The sequence below is a fragment of the Muscardinus avellanarius genome (assembly GCF_963383645.1).
Source record: "Muscardinus avellanarius genome assembly, chromosome: 6".
Taxonomy (NCBI): Eukaryota; Metazoa; Chordata; class Mammalia; order Rodentia; family Gliridae; genus Muscardinus; species Muscardinus avellanarius.
The window spans coordinates 38,611,535-38,625,605 of NC_137791.1; the positions used below are offsets into that span (position 1 = coordinate 38,611,535).

The window sequence follows — 14,071 nt, forward strand, 5'->3', positions numbered from 1 at the left end:
GATTGCTCTATTTAATGTATAAAAGGAGGATATAGTGCTAGTTTACAAGAAATGGAAGACTTTCACACAGGAAGGAAAGTAGCTAACAGTGCTTTGAAGTGTGAAGGAGGATATTTTTGTAAAGACGATGGCTAATAATGTCCAATGTTGTATGTAAGTAGAAGACCTAGAAATGCAAACCAAGAAAAGGCCTTTGCTTTGTGTGAAGCAGAATTACAGAGCTATTTTTTTTTTTTTTTTTTTTGGTACTGGGGGTGGAACCCAGAGGCTTTCTACCTCTGGGCTATACTCCCAGATCCATTTTTGGAAACAGGGTCTCACTAAGTTACTGAGAGCCTCACTAAGTAGCTGAGGCTGGCCTCGAAACTGTATGATCCTCCTGTCTCAGCCTCCCAAGTGCGGGGATTACAAGCGTGCGCCACCACGCCTGTCTTGAGTTTTTTAGGACAAAGTCCTGAGGATGGGCCAGTAGTCTGTTTCTTATTTTCACACCCATGAAATTTGCACACTGCATGAAATATAATGTTTAACAAATATTTGCCAAATAGAGAATAAGTGACTATTGGGATCAAGGAATCAATGAAAATCTGCAGATGTTTGCTTGTTTAAGAGGAGAAGGGGAAGAGAGAGAGAGAGAAGGAAAGAGGGAGAGGAGAGGAGAAGGATAATATCAGGCCAAGGAAATTAACTTTAGAGATAAATAAAAGTAAGGTTTGTTTGGAGGAAGAGGGGAATGAGTAAGCAAGGAAGAAAAAGACTAATAATGTATAACATAGGGTAAAATTTATTGGAAAGAGTACTGGAAGTGGTAGGGAATTCCCATAAGTGGGAATGGGAGATTAGTTTGGGGAAAAGACCTTTATCTCAGGGGTAGCTGGAGGGTGAGAAGACTGCACAAGCACTGAGGGCTTTGGTGTGGAGCAGGGGACAGTGAGTTCACCCAAGAATAAGAGAAATACAAGTGGGGTTAAGAGTTTTGGGAGACCAGATTTGCATAGTCTTTGAGGTTTCTGGAAAGGAGTTAATCTAGAGCATTGTGCAGTGGTCTTAACAACCTGAATGATTTGCAGATATAGCTAACATAACTTTGAGGGCTCATAAGGAACTGGCAAGGTAATTATAGAGAATATCACATTTTTAAAAGATCTTTAGAGAAAGATCTGTATCTGTCTGTCTCTTATTTTTCTCTTTTTCTTAAACCATACAGCTGGTAAGTAAGCATTGAGCAGCTAGAATTTAAATCTGAACTAGGTAATTGCAAGAGAGATGAAATGAGAATGTGGTTAGAAAGGAGACAATTGGTATTTTTTTTCAAAAGTAACTGCTAAAATGATAACATTTTGGAATTTGTTTTGGTAGATTTTCTTTTCTTTTGGAAAGCAAAGCCTGAGAGATCTTCAACTCACAATCGAAGTGAGCTCTTTTCCTTATTTCTATTCCATCTCATTCAGTTTGTCTGCACAAATGAAAGACTCTTGAGGCAGCTTTTCATCATTCGGGGTTGTACATAGTTTTATCAGCAGGAAAACACTCTTCATGGAATAAAATTATTGCAGATCAAGAAAGTGTAATAAGCCGGGCATGGTGGCACACACTTGTAATCAGAGCATTCAGAGGCTGAGACTGGAGGATTGTGCTTCGGGGACAGCCTCAGCTACTTAGTGAGGCCCTCTGTAACTTAGTGAGACCCTGTTTCGAAAAATAAAGAATAAAAAATAGGGCAGTTGGTGCAGCTCAGAGGTTGAATGCCCTTGGGTTCCATCTCCAGACCCACAAACAAAACAAAACAAAACAAACTTTGTAATAAACATAGTAAAGATATTAGAAGGTTCATCCTGGTTGTTCTGCTACCATAGTTTTTAAGGTTCACCATTATGAATACTCTATTTTTTGGATTTGCTTACTTATTACATCTCTCTAGTAAATATAATGATAAAGACTTTGGTTTGGTAAGTTTTACCAAAAGCATTGGTATCCTTAAATGATTTTATTTTTTGAAAAAAGTCTGTGTCCTTATGATTTGTGTTTCTAAGTTTACTACAAAGGCTTACTTTGAATGCTCCCTGAAAAAAGAAGTGAACCCTAAGAGTTGTAATTGAGAAAGATGTGTTTGATTTTGTATAAAATGTTTTAAACTTATTTTTAAACTTACTTAATTTTCCATTCGGCTTTTTCTCCCTTTGCCAACCATTTTTTCACAAACAAAATGATATAAAACTTTATGTTCTAGAAAAAGGTTTCTTTATACTTTTCCAAGTTAATTAACTTTTACCTAATAAGAGAAAATTGGATTCTCTCTTTTGTGCGCGTGGAGATTGAACCTAAGGGTGTTCTTCCTCCCAGCTACAGCTCCAACCTTTTTTATTTTTTTATTTTTGAAACAAAGTTTCACTAGATTGCTAAGAGTCTGCTACTTCCTGAGGGTGCCTTTGAATTTGCAATCCTCCTATCTCAGCCTCCCAAGTACTAGGATTACAGATGTGAGCAATCTCACCCAGCTCAGTTCATTATCTCTTATGCTGTAAACTTACACTTTGTTTCTTCAGTTCGCAAGGGACCTTTATCTTACCTCTATTATGCCATTCATTCATTCATTCATTCATTCATTCATGTAACCTATTTATTGAATACCTCCCATGTGCAGACACAAGTATAGGTTCTGGGGATATAGTAATGCATAAGTTGAGTGGGAGAAGTAGCAAGAGTTTGTTGGATAGCTAAATGTAGTGTAATCCTATGAATAAAATAAAGCAGGGCTATAAATTAGACAGTGACCTCAAGTGGAGTTAATTTAGATAGGACTAGTTAGGCTCTTGAAGCCTATGAGAGACATGAAGGTCACAGTAGGAATTGAACAGATTTTTTTCATGTATGTGGTATTGGGGGTGAAATCCAGAGGCTTTTTACCTCCAGGTTATACTCCCAGACCTATTTTATTATTTTTTAAATTTGGAAACAGTGGCTCACTAAGTTGCCAAGAGCCTCACTAAGTAGCTGAAGCTGGTTTTGAACCTGTGCATACCTCCTGTCTCATCCTCCCAAAAGTGGGGATTACAAGCGTGCGCCACCATGCGGGGCGGGAATTGAACAGATTTTGGAGGAAGAAAATAAAAGACTTGCTAATTGAAAGATAGTGAGGTGTGAGAAAAGGTGAGGGACTTTATCTATTAGATTTATAGCCAAATCTGCTATATAATGGTGGTGCTATAACTGAGATGTGAAAGTAGAGTAGAGTTAGATTGCGGTGAGAAACCAAGAGTTTGAGTTTTACATGTTAAATATGAAATTCATCTCCTCTAAAAGGAACCCCTTACCTATGTAGTAGATATTCCACATTCCCATTTTCCCACTTCTTCCCTCAACTTTATAGATTAGAGCCAGACATTATATATTATTTTTGGACTGGTTTCTTTCCCTTAGTATAGTACTTCCAACGTTGATCCATGTGACGGCATGCTTTAATGTAAAATGATGTTCTACTATATGAAAAGGCTTGCCATTTTTTAAATTTACTCATTAGTTAATGGTACCGGTTTGTTTCCACTTTTTGTCCGTTCTGAATATGCTATGAACATTTGTGTCCAAGTTTTTTTGTATAGACAATGGGTTTTTATTTGTCTTGCATAGATACTTAGAAATTGAAGAAATATTTCACACACACACATAAGAAATACATTCTTATAGCATGGGAATTAATGATTATTAACCTTTTTAATTTTCATCATAAATCATGCATATAATTAAGAGGTAAGACATTTTGCAAATTAGATACTTTAATGTGTGGAAAGGAAATGGAAGAGCCAGGTGAGATGTAATCCCAGTACTTGGGAGGCTGAGGAAGAATTGAAGGTTGCGGCCAGCTTCAGCTACTTAGGCCCTCTGCAACTTAGTGAGACCCTGTTTCAATATAAAGAATAAAAAATAGGGCTGGGAGTATAGCTCAGGTAGAATGCCCCTGGTTTCAATCCCCAGTACTAAAAAAAAAAAAAAAGAAAAGAAAAGAAAAAGGAAATGGAAGAGTTTCAGAATAATAAAGCGAATTTTTTTTTTTTTTTTTTTTTTTTTTTTTTGGTAGTACTGGGGTTCCTGGAAACCCTTCTACCTCCGGGCTATACTACCAGACCTATTTTTATACTTTTTTTATTTGAAAACGGGGCCTCTTAAACCAGTGCGGCTGGCTTTGAACCTGTGCGATGATCCTCCTGTCTCCACCTCCCAAGCGTGGGGATTACAAGCGTGCGCCACCACACCCGGCTAATAAAGTGAATTATGATCATGTTCCCTTTGTGTATGAGAAAAGGGATATCTTGTCATATAGGAAATTTCTTATATAACTACTATTTTAAATTCACCTCTGTGCCCAGAGGTGAAAGGCATTTTAATTTCATGTCAAAGAATGATCAAACCAATCTATTATTGTATGATTTCTTATGTCAGTTATGTCAGTTATTACTAAAAAGATTTTGGCCTGGGGATCTTTCTTGGTATAATTTTTTTTTATTTTACACCATTGATACAGGTGCAATTCTTTTAATTGAATGATGAGTTTCTTAATATTTCAATACTAAGTCCACTGCTTTCTGTTCTCCCTTTGATGAAGAGGTGTCTATTTTGCACATTACTTGGTATTTAATACTCGTTGATTGGCAGCAGAATAAAGTTGGCTAGACTTATGTTTGTTACAGAGGTGGGAAGCTGTTTGGGGGAGTGATGTGGCAGAGGACTGAGTAGGTAGAAGTTAATTTTACTAAAACCTTGGATTAGTTTGTAGTTAATGAGTAGTTTCCATTTTAATCTTTTAAATTATAGAGTGAACTTAGGATTCATTAAAGGCCTAATCATGAGATACCTGCCTTTATTTCCAGTGAAATTCGCATGTTGAAGTTCTGTTTTTTTTGCAGCATTATATTTTCTTGGCCTGCCTAATAGAACAAGATTAATGCATTTATGAAGCATTTTCTCGTTCTGTGTTTCAAAGTGCTATGGACAGTTTAAGAGTGAGCAAGAATGAGGAAAGTTGAAGTTGAATTTTTTTTTTTTTTTTTTGTGCTACTGGGGATGGAACCCAGGGGTGTTCTACCTCTGAGCTATACCCTCAGCTCTATTTTTTATTTTTTATTTTGAAACAGAGTCTCACTGATTTTTGGCAGAGGGCCTCACTAAGTAGTTGAGGCTGTCTGTGAACTGCAATCCTCCTGTCTTATTCTCCCAAATGCTGGGATTACAAGTGTGTGCCACCACACTTGGCTGAAAGTTGAATTTTTTGAAGGAATATTTTAATTCACAGTTAACATTCATTTTTCTAAGATTAAAAACCCTATCTTGCACTAATGGGACGTTTTGAGGATGGGTTATATACTATATACATTTATAACTTAATGTATATTTTTAAGTGAATTAATATTGTTTAACACATTACCTCTTTCATAATATACTTTAACTAAAGTCTAGACTGGTATAGTAGCCTTTTTGAGCCTTTCAGAATTGATTTCGATAAATTTTTGGTGACATGGAGAAATTAATATTGGAAACATTTGCCTTAATATGCAAAATAGTAGAGGGTATAGATGCAGTTCAGTGGTAGAGACTTACCTTGAATGCCTAAAGTCCTGTGTTCAGTCCTCAGAACTGGAAAAAAACTGAAATACTGTGTGCCTACTAATATTATTTCACTATGTTTTTAGTTTTATATTCAGGATATATAAGCAGAATTCCTAAGAAGGAGATAGAAGAATTAGGAAAAATACCAATTATGTTCTGCCAGAATCCACTGTAAAGCATGATGACACATACACATAACACACACCTATGTATTTTGCATTCATTCATTATGCATTATTCTATTTTCATTTCTTTTTTTTTTTTTTTTTTTTTTTGGTGGTACTGGGGTTCCTGGAAGCCCTTCTACCTCCGGGATACACTCCCACGGGCTATACTCCCAGACCTATTTTTTTAACATTTTTATGTGGAAACAGTCTCTTAAACCAGCGAGGCTGGCTGCGAACCAGCGCGATCCTCCTGTCTCCGCCTCCCAAGCGCGGGGATTACAAGCGTGCGCCACCACGCCCGGCTATTTTCATTTCTTAAGTCATTTTGAAAAGCTGGGCATGGTGGCACCTGCTTGTAATCCCAGTACCCAGGAAATTGAGACAGAAAGATTGAAGGTTCCTTGGCCAGCCTCAACTACTTAGTGAGGCCCTCCACAACTCAGTGAGACTCTGTTTCGAAATAGTAAAAAAAAATAGGGCTGGGGGTAGGAAGTAGCATGTCCCTGGGTTCAATATCCAGTATGGCAAGGAAGAAAAAAAAAAAAAGAAAGAAACAGGTTGGTAAGTCAACTGGAAATCTGAGGTTTGCTAACTTTCCCACACATTCTTTCTCCATGTGAATTTTCATAGGGGTAAATTTAAACAGCTACATAAAACCACCATTTGTGGAGGATGGATTGGAAAGGAACATTTATAGAACATCTTGAATAATATTTAGATTTAATTTAAGGAGAATTACCATAAAACTAGGTTGAATGATTTTATGGATAGGATTTTAATTATTGTTTCATCTAACTTAATTTTTTCCTCCTTACAATAAGTGATTTTCAAAGATGATACATTTGTGCATGCACAAATATGTAATAATGAATCCCACTACTATGTGTAATCATTCACCAGTAAAAAATTAAAATACTTCAATACTTCAGTTATTCTAGTGGTACATAAAAGCTGTGATTTACCACTTATTTCATAGATCATTGGAAACTTATTTCTAACATGAGCAAAATGACCTTAGGCAATTAACTTATTGTGGCTGAAAAAGACTACTTTGGGGTTATGAGAAATAATGAGGAACCTTCAAGGCACATTGTCTTAGATGTCAATGTGACTAGGTTTCTCAGATGAAGAAAATGAAGTGGAAGTGCATGGCAACAGTCCTTGCCCAAATTCATTGTTCTATCCATAAAGTCACTCAACTTAGTTCTCTGATAGTTCTTAAATTAGATCTAAATATTATTCAAGATGGCCTTGTTTCTGTTTTTCATGATTACTTTTCAATTATTTTTTAAAATGAGTGAAGGGCCATCGTGTTTATTATAATTTCAAATATAAAATGCCTTGCACTGTTGTTGAAGCAAGGCATTGTTGTTTTGTATAGTACTACACTGTAGTGATATGAAGTGTTAATCAGTGCTTCAAACTTGGGTTATAGTAACTTCATTAAACTTTTGCAGGAAACTATTTAAAAAATACTGATGTGGAATAGATGCCATTACATTCTCTTTTCTTCCTTTGTGTTGCTTGTGTCTGTTTGTGTGTGTGAGGGGACAGGAGGATACTGGGGATAGAACCCAAAGGTGGTCTATCACTGAGCTACACTCTCAGCCATATGTGTGTGTGGGTATATATGTGTATACACAATCTCTCTTGCTAAATGACTGCAAACTGGTCTCAAATCTGCAATACTGCTATTAACCTCCCAAGTACTGGAATTACAGGTTATGTACCACCATGCTTGGCTGCTTCACTTGTTTTATAACAATAAAGCAAAGCAAACATTGGTTAAATTCAGCTAGCTATTTTTTGTAGTAAATTTCCTTCTTAAATCAGTAGCTTTTAAGTGTTAGTGAAGTATGATATACAGTCATGAGATTAACTAGGCAAAAAGATTAGGATTTAATGTTTTCCTTGTATAGTTAATATTTTACACTAGATATGGTAAAACTATATTTAAAATATACCGGCAATGAACAATAGCATTAAAAATTAGATGAAATAAGCCTGATGTTTTGCAGGACCTGATTTTATGTGACTATTTGAAAAAATTACAGTTAGTGAAAAGCTATGTGAGGCCTTGTGCTTGAAGTCTATATTTAATTTCTTTTTATTTTTCATATTTAAGATCTTAGTTTTCCAAGTGATTATACCATACCTCCAGTGCTTCCATGTTTCTGTTTTTTTTTTTTTTTTTTTTTTTAATTCAGTACTGGGGATGGAACCCAGGGACATTCTACCTCCAAGCTATACTCCCAGGGGCGGGGTGGCGCACGCTTGTAATCCCAGCATTCTGGAGACTGAGACCAGAGGATCGTGGTTCATGGACAGCATCAGCTACTTAGTGAGGCCCTTCACAACTCAGTAAGACTCTATTTCAAAAATAAAAAAGACTAAAAAATAGGGCTGGGGGTGTAGTTCGGAGGTACAGTGCCCCTGGGTTCCATCCCAAGTACCAAAAAAAAAAAAAAAATAGATGACATCTGAGATATGTTCTTATACAATTATGTGGATGTTTTTGTTGTAGTTCTTTTTATTCTCAAGTTGTATCAGGTGGTTATTTGTATTAAAGGAGTAAGTAGGTTTACTTAGGTTTCAGAATGGGTTGTAGATGAGACACTTTTTCCCAAATATTCCCTATGTATAACGATGGTGGTATCTTTTAAAATCTTTATGATACTCTAACAAATAAGATAAACAAAATAATATTTTTCGTTTTTACCATTTCTGATGTTTAAAGTCTTTATACTTTCTTTTTATACTTTATACTTTCTTTTCAAAGGTGATAGGGCTAAAATATTTATAGAAATATCCTTTCTCTAATACAATTTGATTTTTATCTGTCTAGTTTTGTTTTTCTTTGGTTTAGGTTGTTTAAAACCTCATTCTTTTTTACAAAATTGCTGTTACTTTAAGTTGCTATGATTCTTTTTGAACTGAATTTCTTCATTATTAGGACAGTCATTGTGAGAATGAAATGATTTAATATGAAAACACTACAAATTATAAAACATACATTTTATTATGTCTAAGTTATATAAAATCCACATTACAAAAGCTTTTAGGGTAGAATTTTATATGCAGAATTCATATTGTTCTTACATATAATATATATGTGTATTATAATGTGTTATCCTGTGTAGGCTCCTATAAGCTATTGGTGTTATGGGATGTGATAAGCAGATAATTTGCTTGTGTTTTATTTTGTTTTATTTTGTTTGGTGCATGTTCATTTTAGTTCTTATGTGCCGTGGATAATTTTTAAAATTTTTCTTTCCTTGGTGCATTGTAGTTGTACATCTTAATGGAGTACAAGAAAGTAGAGGCATATATGCACATATCACCCAATAAGCTCTTAAACAATCCCCACCCCATTCATTCCCCCCTCCCTCTTTCTCATGTTTGGCTTAGAGATTTACTTTGATATGTTTGTGAATGTACATCATGTACATTAGGGAATTTCCCTCTTCCTTCCTCCCATCCCCCTCAATTGTGTCACCTTATTTGCTCATCTATAGTTTCCCCTCCTTCATCTAGAGTTCCTTCTGTGACCAATTTTCTCCATAGCTTCCACATATTAGAAATAGCGTCTGATTTCTTATTTTTTGTGACTGACTAATCTCACTTAGCATAACGTTCTCTAGTTCCATACATTTTTCTGTAAATGATGTAATCTTGTTCTGCTTTATGGCTGAGTAAAATTTTATTTTGTACATATCCTATAGTCTTGTAATCCATTTATCTGTTGATGGAGATCTTGGCTGGTTCCATAGTTTGGCAATTGGGAATTGTGTGGCTATGTATTTCTGGATCATAGAACATGTTCATTCCCATTCTTCTGAGGATTGTTCATACTGTTTTTCAAAGTGGTTGCACTAATTTGTAATATCATCAATAAGGTTTTAGAGTTCTCACTTCTCTGCATCCTCGCCAGCATTTATTGTTGTTTATGTTTGAATGATAGCAATTCTAGTTAGAGTTAGGTGAAATCTCAGGGTGGTATTGAATAGCATCTCTCTGATTGCTAACGATATTTAGCACTTTTTCTCAGCAACAAAACCAGGCAGCTGGGCGTAGTGGCCCATGCTTCTAATCCCAGCATTTGAGAGGCTGAGACAGGAAGATCATGGTTTGTGTACAGCCTCAGGTACTTAGTAAGTCCTTTGCAACTCAGTAAGACCCAGTTTTAAAAAAAGAATAAAAATGCCGGGTGTGATGGTGCACAAATATAATCCTAGTATTCAGGAGGCTGAGACTGAAGGATGGTGGTTAGCGGACAGCCTCAGCTACTTAGTGAGGCCTTCTGCAACTTAGTGAGTCCTTGTTTTAAAAATAAAGAATAAAAAATAGGGCTGGGGGTGTAGCTCTGAGGTAGAATGACCCTGGGTTCTATCCCCAGTACCACACACACACACACAAAGAATAAAAAATAGGAATAGGGGTATAGCTAGGAGGTAGAATGCCCCTGGGTTCCATCCCCAGTACCTCAAAAAAAAAAAAAAAAAATGCAGGAGGAATCACAGTACCTGACTTTAAACTCTGCCACAAAGCCATAGTAATAAAAGCACCGGGAATGTTGGTGCATGCTTGTAATCCCCGTGCTTGGGAGGTGGATACAGGAGGATCGTGCAGGTTCGAAGACAGCCGTGCTGGTTTAAGAGACTCTGTTAAAAAAAAAAAAATTATATATATATAATAGGTCTGGGAGTGTAGCCCTAAGGTAGAAGGGCTTCCAGGAACCCCAGTACCACCAAAACACACACACACACAAAAAAAAAACCCCAAAAAACCAACAAATATCATGGTGCTGGTACAAGAACAAACACATAGACCAATGGAGAATAGGAAACTCAGAAACAAATTCATACACTAATAGCCAATTTATTTTTGACAAAGGGGCCAAAAACTTACACTGGAAAGAAGATAGCCCGTTCAACAAATGGTGTTAGCAAATTAGTTAACCATATGCAGAAAAAAGGAAATAAACCCCACTTTCTCACCCTGCACCAGAGTCATTTCAAGGTGGATCAAAGACTTTGAAATTAGACCAGAGACATTGAGGTTCCTTGAAGAGGGTATAGTTCCACCACTTACAACATATAGCACAGGTAAAAACTTTCTCAACAAAAGCCCAAAGGGATCAATACGTGGGATTGATTAAACTGAAGAGCTTCTTTAATGCAAAGGAAACTATTAAGAGCCTCAACAGTGAGTCAACAGAACAAGAGAAGATTTTTGCCAACTACTCCTCCAATAGAAGACTAATATCTAGAATATACAGAGAACTCAAGAAACTCAGTAATAAGAAAACAAATAGCCCAATCAAAAAAAAAAAAAGAAAGAACTAAATAGTCACTTTACAAAAAAAAATTCAAATCGCCTTGGATCATTCTTGAATTTTAATCTATTTCATTAACCTCATGATTATAAATTTTAATTTAGAAGTTTTCCATGTAAAATAATACAAATTTTCAGCTCATTTGAGTTGATTTCATTGCCTTTTTTTTCATTTTCCTAAAGCTGGGAGAAGTAAATTTGGCTTAAATTTGTGTGTGTGTGTGTGTGTGTGTGTGTGTGTGTGTGTGTGTGTGTAGAAGATGGTAACTGAGGAAAGCAGCACATATCAGTTTTGTTGACCTCCGATTCCCATTGCTGTAAAAACAGCCTTCTTATAAAAGGAAGAAAATGCCATAACTTCAAAAAGAGCATGAAAAGTAAAAGGTGGCAGGAAAAAAAGCTAGAAGACCCATCAGAGAGCATAAAAGAACCCTGCCTATCTTCAGTGGCTGCGGCTATGGACGCTGAGGTGGCACGATCATGTCTTACCTCACACTACTCCAGAGACTCACAGGAAAACAACCAACAACTTGAAGTAAGTGGCTGCAGATCATTGGAATTGTAAGCCATCAGTCCTCCTGTGTAATCACCTGCTACAACTTGCAGGAGTAGCAGCTGAGCTCACCACACCCTCCAGAGATCCTGAGCGGTGCGGGAAAACACCCAGTAAGGCACCCTCAAGGACTCGCAAAGCTGCAATAAACTCCCTGGGTTTAACATATTGCAGTTCAACCCAGCAGAGGTGGGAATAGAGTCTGCTATTGTACAGAGCAGAGTTTTGGACAGACTCAGGCTCTGCATCAGTGGAAAGTGTGGGGAGAGAGCTATGCTTAACACTAGATCAAACTAGTAGGATCTCTGAGATCACCACAGACCACCCAATAATGATAAATGGAGAGAAGTCAGAGTAGCCCAGTCCTAGCTGTGCAGAACAGAGACACTTACACTGGGTTTGTTCCCATAGGCACCTGCTACCACACAGGCATAAAGAAACTCAGGATTCACTTCGGTTGAAAGAGTGGAGAGTGACCTACACTTAATTCTAGATCCAGCCCTATTGATACTGGCCATCTTCATAGACTGAGAAAGACTCAGAAAACTAGGCTAGCAGCAAAAAAGGTGCTGCTGGCACTAGGTGTTTGCACAGAGAGAGACTGCAGAGGCCTTGTCTGCCAAATATATATTTGTAAGGTTGCATTATTTTTGTTGCTTTTTGTTTCTTGTTTTTGTGTGTATGTATGCTTATTTATTTGTTCTCTTCCCAATCCCTTTCTAAAGCTTCTTCCCTTTTACATACCTCCTCTCTTCTCTCCATCTCTTTTTTTTTGTTTACTCTCTTCTCTTTCTCTTGCATTAAATCCATTTCATATTACTATACTAAATACTCTACACTGGTTACTAGAATACATATTCATTATCTCTAATCTTTACTATATACTACCTTACCAAACTCATACTCCTATTCTATTTGAGTCTATCTGTGGCTCTATTCTATTCTTTCATTTATGACTTCACTTCCCTCCTCACTCAACCTTCACTGTTGAATAAAACACAATTTGCCTTTGGATGTACCAGGTGACACCTAGAAACTGCGAGAAATCTATCAAATGCAACAGATACAAACTTCTGAAATCACGAGATGGAGGAATAACAAGGAAGCAATGAGCTCCAACAACCCCACAATAACTGAACCAGACAACACAGAATTGCAGAGATCACCAGAAAGACAAATCAGAAATTTAACAGTAGAAATAATACAGGACTTCTGAAAAGAATTTAGAGAGTCTGAAAGAAATAAAGGATGCAATCATTGAAGTGAAGGCATCAATTTAGATTAAATAATCAATTGGACTACATGGAGAATCGACTCTCGCTTCTAGAAGATGATCACTCCAAAATGAATGTATAGTATATGATTTAGAAAAAAACAATTTGACAGAATGGACATTGAAGAAAGATGAGCCCATCTTATAATGCAAGGCTGGTTTAATATATGAAAATCAATTCATGTAATTCAACACATAAACCCAAAGACAAATACCACATGATTATTTCAATAGACGCTGAAAAAGCATTTGACAAAATCCAACATCCATTTATGCTAAAAGCACTGCCGAGAATTGGAATAGAAGGAACATACCTCAACATTATAAAGGCAATCTACAATAGGCCCACAGCCAACATCATATTAAATGGGGAAAATTTGCAAGGATTCCCCCTAAAAATAGGAACCAGACATGGATGTCCATTATCTCCACTTCTTTTCAATATGGTAATTGAGACTCTAGCCAGAGCAATAAGGCAAGAAAGGGAAATTAAAAGAGTATAAATAGGAAAAGAAGAACTCAAACATTCACTATTTGCCAATGGTATGATACTATACTTAGAAGAGCCAACAAACTCAACCCAAAGGCTTATAGAAATGATCAGCAAATTCAGCGGTATCTGGATAAAAAGTTAGTTTTAAAAAATTGGAAGCTTTTGCCAGGTGTGGTGGTGTACACTTGTAATCCCCGCATTTGGGAGGCAGAGACAGGAGGATTGCGCAGGTTCAAAGCCAGCTGTGCTGGCTTAAGAGACCCTGTTTCCAAATTAAAAAGTATAAAATAGGTCTGGTAGTGTATCCCGGAGGTAGAAGGGTTTCCAGGAACCCCCAGTACCACCAAACAAACAATAACAATAAAAAAATTGGAAGCTTTTCTGTATACCAAACAAATCTACTGAAAAAGAAGTCTAGAGAATACGTCCACTCAGCATATCCCATGAAAAAAGAACATTCTTAGGAATAAACCTAACCAAGGAGTTAAAAAAAGACCTGTATAACAAAATTATAAAACATTGAAAAAAGAAATCAAAGAAGACCTTAGAAGATGGAAAAATCTCCCATGTTCATGGATAGGCAGAATAAATATCATCAAAATGGCTATACTTCCAAAAGTGATCTACAGAGTCAACACACTACCCATTAG

At 36.5% G+C, this 14,071-nt stretch overlaps 1 protein-coding gene across 20 annotated transcripts in view; it reads left to right on the forward strand.

Moving 5' to 3' along the window:
* The window catches only part of CAMK2D (calcium/calmodulin dependent protein kinase II delta), a gene marked incomplete at both ends in the record, with an annotated part of 339,011 nt that overhangs the window by 7,671 nt on the left and 317,269 nt on the right, over positions 1-14,071 (forward strand). The window lies entirely within an intron of this gene.